We start from the raw sequence: 6685 nt of genomic DNA on the forward strand, positions 1-6685 counted from the left end.
GTACTGACCTCGCATTCTGGATGATAGTGGGGTGAACAGGCAGTGGCTCGGGTGGTTGACCTTCATGATCTTTTTGCCCTTCCTGTGACATCGGGTGATGTAGATGTCCTGGAGGGCAGGTAGTTTGCCCCCGGTGATGCGTTGTGCAGACTTCACTACCCTCTGGAAAGCCTTACGGTTGTGGGTGGAACAGTTTCCGTACCAGGCGGTGATACAGCCCGACAGGATGCTCTCGATTTGTGCATCTGTAAAAGTTTGCTTTTGGTGACAAGCCACATTTCTTCAGCCTCCAGAGGTTGAAGAGGCGCCGTTGCGCCTTCTTCACCACGCAGTCTTTGTGGGTGGACCATTTCAGTTTGTCCATGATGTGTACGCCAAGAAACTTAAAACTTTCCACCTTCTCCACTACTGTCCCATCGATGTGGATAGGGGGGTGCTTCCTCTGCTGTTTCCTGAAGTCCACGATCATCTCCTTTGTTTTGTTGACGTTGAGTGTGAGGTTATTTTCCTGACACAACACTCCGAGGGCCCTCACCTCCTCCCTGTAGGCCGTCTCGTCGTCGTTGTTGGTAATCAAGCCTACCACTGTAGTGTCGTCTGCAAACTTGATGATTGAGTTGGAGACGTGCATGGCCACGCAAACTTGCCCTGCTTTTTTTTATTTTATTGTATGCTGTGTGCTGCCATCCATTTAGAAGGTAACTAATTATTTTATTACAATGGTTAAAATGGATTTTCATTGTGTTCCATGGTGTTATTCGCCCCCTAGTGGAGCTTTCTGGTACTTAGAAAGACTACGCAAACAGGAAGTAGAGAATTCGTTCTGCACGCATAGAAGCAGCTAAAAACAACGCTACGGTGCAGGTCTTTCAATGTAGTTATTTCTTGTCACGCTCCAGCCTTGGAAAATGTTTGTTTGTAAGTTCAATTCAAGCATTTAGCTAGTGATGATAATCTTGTTATTGATAGAGTTGCTTACATATCAATGTTGGTTGGTTACATTTACTCACACAAATTGCAATGCCTTTCATGTATGCCGTTAGCTGTATTACTTTGCTCGTGCGTCATGCAAACGAATTGTAAAATATACCATACTGTAGTTTTGTTACTGTTTCTAGTGTAATATGCTTTGTTATTCTCCATAGATGGTTGTACATTATTAGAGTAATGAAAGGAGTTAGCCAACAATTAGCTATATGGTTTGGCATCATGCCAGATGCATGGTGCCTTAGCACGTGCTTTGTATTTATGCAACTTCAAATGTATAATGTACAGCTACATTATGTCGGTGTGAATTGAATACTAAAGTATATTCTTTTCTGTATTTTGCAGTTTTACAACATAAACGTTTTCAATATATTCATTCAAGAAAAGTCACGTCTTGGGAGTTTTATTGAAGACTTAGTTGTTAGCTATCTGTCTAGTTTTGCATGGGTACGCAACTCAAGGGCAGAATATGCTGAATACAGTTGCTCACTGTTTGTTGTTGGCATTTCCTGCCTAAGTTTGCCCACTTTGCCAATGTAATAATCATTCAAATAATTGGCAACATCAAATGGTTTTGTGATGAATAAGCCATCTGATTTGATGAAAGATGGAGTTGAATTTGTCTTTCTGCCCATAATTTCATTTAAAGTACTCCATTGTTTTTTTCCCATCATTCTTTATATCATTGATCTTGGCTTCATAATACAGTTTCTTCTTTTTGTTAAGTTTAACATAATTTCTCAACTTGCAGTAAGCCAGTCAGATGTGCAGGCAGCCTTATTAGCCACTCCTTTTGCCCCATCTCTTTCAACCATAAAGTTGTTCAATTCCTCATCAATCCGTGGAGCCTTCACAGTCAGTTTCTTAACAGGTGCAAGTTTAACAATAATTGGAAGAAGTCATTTCATAAATTCATCAAGTGCAGCCTCTGATTACTCCTCATTAAACACATCAGACCAACAAATATTTTTAACATCATCCACATAAGAGTCACAGCAAAATATTTTGTATGATCTCTTATAGGCCCATCTGTTGGAACTTTGGCTTTCCTGGATATAACCACTATTGTGATCACTGCATCCAGGTGGGAAGGGCATGCACGTTGCTAGTAGGATGCTAGTGGCCTGTGTACTCGCCTCTCGTTGTGCAGTATCAAACTGCATACTTATTAAGTTCTCAGTCAGTACAATGATCACACTGGCTGTCCCTTTTTAAAACAGAAAACATATTTCCTCAGTACCAGCCTGTACATATAAATACATAACAGAACCATATAGAGAGATCTGTATATACAGTACATTTGGAAACTATTCAAACGCCTTTATCCACATTTTGTTGCGTTACAGCCTTATTCTAAATTTATTAAATTACCAATAAAAACAAATACCTTATTTACATAAGTATTCAGACCCTTTGCTATGAGACTCGGAATTGAGCTCAGGTGCATCCTGTTTACATTGATCATCCTTGAGATGCTTCTACAACTTGATTGGAGTCCACCTGTGGTAAATTCAATTGATTGGACATGATTTGGAAAGGCACACACCTGTTTATATAAGGTCCCACAGTTGACAGTGCATGTCAGAGCAGAAACCAAGCCATAAGGTTGAGGGAATTGTCCGTAGGCACAGATCTGGGGGAAGGGTACAAAAACATTTCTGCAGCATTGAAGATCCTTGAACACAGTGGCCTCCATTCTTAAATGAAAGAAGTTTGAAACCACCAAGACTCTTCCTTGAGCTGACCGCTTGGCCAAACTAAGCAATCGGAGCGAAGGGCCTTGGTCAAGAACCCTATGGTCACTCTGACAGAGCTCCAGAGTTCCTCTGCAGAGATGGGAGAAACTTCCAGAAGGACAACAATCTCTGCAGCACTCCCCCAATCAGGCTTTTATAGTAGTGTGGCCAGACAGAAGCCACTTCTCGGTAAAAGGCACATGACAGCCCACTTGGAGTTTGCCAAAAGGAACCTAAAGGACTCTGTCCATGATAAACAAGATTTTCTAGCCAGATGAAACCAAGATTGAACACTTTAGCCTGAATGCCAAGTGTCACAAAGGAGGAAACCAGGCACCACTCATCACTTGGCCAATACCATCCCTACGGTGAAGCATGGTGGTGGCAGCATCATGCTGTGGGGATGTTTTTCAGGGACTGGGAGTCTAGTCCATATCGAGGGAAAGATGAACAGAGCAAAGTACAGAGATCCTTGATGAAAACCTGCTCAGGACCTCAGACTGAGGCGACGGTTTACCTTCCATCAGGACAATGACCCTAAACACACAGCCAAGACAATGCAGGAGTGGCTTCGAGACGTCTCTGAATGTCCTTGAGTGGCCCAGCCAGAGGCCCGACTCGAACATCTTTGGAGAGACCTGAAAATAGCTGTGTAGCGATGCTCCCCATCCAACCTGACAGAGCTTGAGAGGATCTGCAGAGAAGAATGGGACAAACTCCCCAAATAGAGTTGTGCCAACCTTTTTGTAGTGTCATACCCAAGAAGACTTCAGGCTGTAATTGCTGCCAAAGGTGCTTCAACAAAGTACTGAGTAAAGGGTCTGAATACTTATGTAAATCTGATATTTCCGGTTTTTATTAACACCATTTGCAAAAAAAAAATTCTTATGGAGTATTGTGTTTAGATTGATTGGGGAAAGAAACGATTTAATCCAATAAGGCTGTAACGTAACAAAATGTGGAAAAAGTGAAGGGGGCTGAATAGTTTCTCAATGCACTGTATGGCCCGGCATATCCATTTTTTATATATTTTTTTAACCTTTATTTAATCATTTAACCAGGTGGGCCAGTTGAGAACAAGTTCTCATTTACAACTGTGACCTGGTCAAGATAAAGCAAAGCAGTGCGACAAAAACAACAGTTACACATGGGATAAACAAACGTACAGTCAACACAATAGAAACATCTATGTACAGTGTGTGCAAATGTAGTAAGATTAGGGAGGTAAGGCAATAAATAGGTCATGGTGGCAAAATAATTACAATTTAGCATGAACACTGGAGTGATGGATGTGCAGATGATGATGTGCAAGTAGAGATACTGGGGTGCAAAAGAACAAAAATAAATAAGCAAACAAAAATAAATTTAGCATCAGCGTTATTACCTGCAATTATCCCTCATTAGCATTATTAGCATTAGCTCCCTGAGAATGAGCTCATCTAACTGACTGCTGTTGAATCTTGGTTGTTAACGCTCCACATACCAAAGTTGTGTAGCTTACATACCTCTACACCGAAAAGCTAACTTTTTTTCATGCATACCGTATGCTGTACACCTGCACATGGTGGTGCAGTGGTTGAAACGGTGCTCACAGAAAAAATGGACATTGTAGTGTTAGTTTTGTTCCTTCAGATCTGGCAGTGTGAAACACTACTGAATAGAGACCTACTCCTTCGTTGAGCAGCTGGCTGAGAAGTTCATCATGTAAGAGCTTTCATACTGTAGTACAGCTTGCCTCTTTAGATGCATCTCTGTAGTCCCAAATAGCTTTCTTTCCTTGTATCCTGTTTTTCTGCACTGAAATAAAGAACAGTACTGTTTATCCTGTCTGTCTATATACAGCCCCATGTTACGGGTGTCTTTTCATCGTCTCAACTGGAGGAATCACCATGAAACTGATAGAGAACAGGTACTGAGTTACACTGTCATTAATTTACCATTTCAACTGCCAATATCTCACCTTTCAAATCCCTTCAGGAGGATCTCTCTCTCTCCCTGTATCTTATCCCTGTGTCCCTCTCTTCTTCTTCTCCTCTCCTTCACAGGGAGTCCATTGACAGAGGTCTAACAGCTCTGAGGAGAGAGGTATCAGGAGGAGACACCTTCATGGATGTTGGCCTGGAGAAGGTAACACTTACCTCAGATACATTGCCCCTCTGTGTTTTGCATTGGTATGTCGGTCCATATATACAGATATCTCTATATATGACTATGTATAGGCTGATATTGAGGAAATATGTTACCTGTTTTTAAAGGGACAGCCAGTGTGATCATTGTACTGACTGATGGAGAACTGAATAAGTGGCAGTTTGATACTGCACAACGAGAGATGAGTACGCAAAATCCACTTGCCTCTTAAATGTTGCTGGATTGTTTGTTTTCGTGTTACTCTGGCTCCCACTCTTACTTGGGCCATTCATTTTTTGACATTGACGTAACGACAGCGGAAACATTTCTAATGACCTGTCAAACACACTCCGGTAATGGCTGAAATGGGCTCAATGGAATACATTGGCTTAACATTGCATCTATAAGAACGCCAATGCTTAATTTGAGATTTATTGCACCATCTCGACACATCACAAGAAATAGCTTTATTTTAGTGGGTGTTGATTTTGGGTGCAATCTTTTTTATAATAAAGTTGAAATGTTTACAAATGCCCTGAAAAGAAAGCAACTTTCAAATCAACATTCGGATTATAGTGATATTATGTCTGATCTTGCAAACAATGTGGGTATCCTTCTCTTGACACACTTGTTATATTATGCAAGAGAACATGACAACAGTAATTAATGAGGCAGTCTAGACAGTGGCGGTGAGGGCAGATAGGCCTAGACAGAGCACGTTTTGGGTGGTTGTAGCCCTTTTTAACCCATTTATGTTTGCAAATATGCCCAGTGTGTGTGTACGCAAATGTGGCACATTTGAAAGAAAAATAATTATTATCTTATGTGACTTTTTAGTCAAAGTATGAAAAACATACTTAATATACTAAAAAGGTGTATTTGAGTGCATTATAAGACAAAGTGAACTTTTACAATAAATGAAATGCCTGAACTCCATTCATTATTTGTGCCAGTACAATATTTTATGTGCTATAATTCAGTCAACATTTAAATGTTTTAAATCCTTCAGAAGGTTTGAAGTTGCTTCATTCATTGTTGTATATATTTTTTTCCTTTTAACAATTCCGATGACCGTTGCTAATCCTACTTCAAATTCAAAGATGGCGCTAAACAGATCAGAGCTGTGTGTGTTCTCTCCATGTAGGCACAGAGGGCACGGACGCTTGCAGCCATTGTTTACTGTGTTGGAGTCAGAGTTCAACGAGACGCAGAACACACACACACACACAATGCATGTTTTCTGTGATTATCAGCAATAAAATAAGTATCTCCTGTGTGTGTTCTGTAGCTGGCCACTAGCAGACACCCTGGAGCATGTATTTCCTGTCTGTTTCCAAGCCCTATCGACTCGGTACGTATGGTATTAATGCCAAGAAATAATGGAAGGTCTTTGTTACTTCAATTAATACAATACATACAGAAATGGTGCAGTGGTCCTTGTTTAAAATTCATCCATAGAACAAGTGTATCTATCAAGTCATAGCTATCTAACTTTTTAACCATGTCTTTTCATAGTAAATAAGTCCTATGTATAGGCCTACAATACGTCTACCTGCGTAATGACCCACTGTCTTCTGTGTTTTCTGCATTGAGATTCTAGCTGCTGAACCGTCCAGTGTGTGCAAGAAGTAACACTTCCTTCCATTTTAAATGCCTATTGAGCAATGTGCAATGCATCTTTTTCTGTAAAACTGGGCCTCTTAGGAAATATTTTAAAGAACCAGATTAAGTCAATTTGTGGACTAAAATAAATGGTTATTTTGATCAAACCCATTCATCAAATCTACCATTTCTGTTTATGGTATTTCGTCAGACAGATACCGTGACAGTGAATG

General features: G+C 40.5%; 1 long non-coding RNA gene across 2 annotated transcripts; it reads left to right on the forward strand.

The window, feature by feature from the left end:
• Positions 1-879: 879 nt before the first annotated feature.
• On the forward strand, positions 880-6342 carry LOC120045578. 2 transcript variants are annotated; one of them, XR_005476731.1, is made up of 5 exons: positions 880-918; positions 4356-4427; positions 4566-4632; positions 4769-4850; positions 5995-6342. It is a non-coding gene; the product is annotated as an uncharacterized LOC120045578 (long non-coding RNA). The 2 variants fall into 2 exon arrangements; XR_005476730.1 differs by having other exon boundaries at positions 6139-6342.
• Positions 6343-6685: the final 343 nt, after the last annotated feature.

The sequence above is a fragment of the Salvelinus namaycush genome, chromosome 4 (assembly GCF_016432855.1).
Source record: "Salvelinus namaycush isolate Seneca chromosome 4, SaNama_1.0, whole genome shotgun sequence".
NCBI lineage: Eukaryota > Metazoa > Chordata > Actinopteri > Salmoniformes > Salmonidae > Salvelinus > Salvelinus namaycush.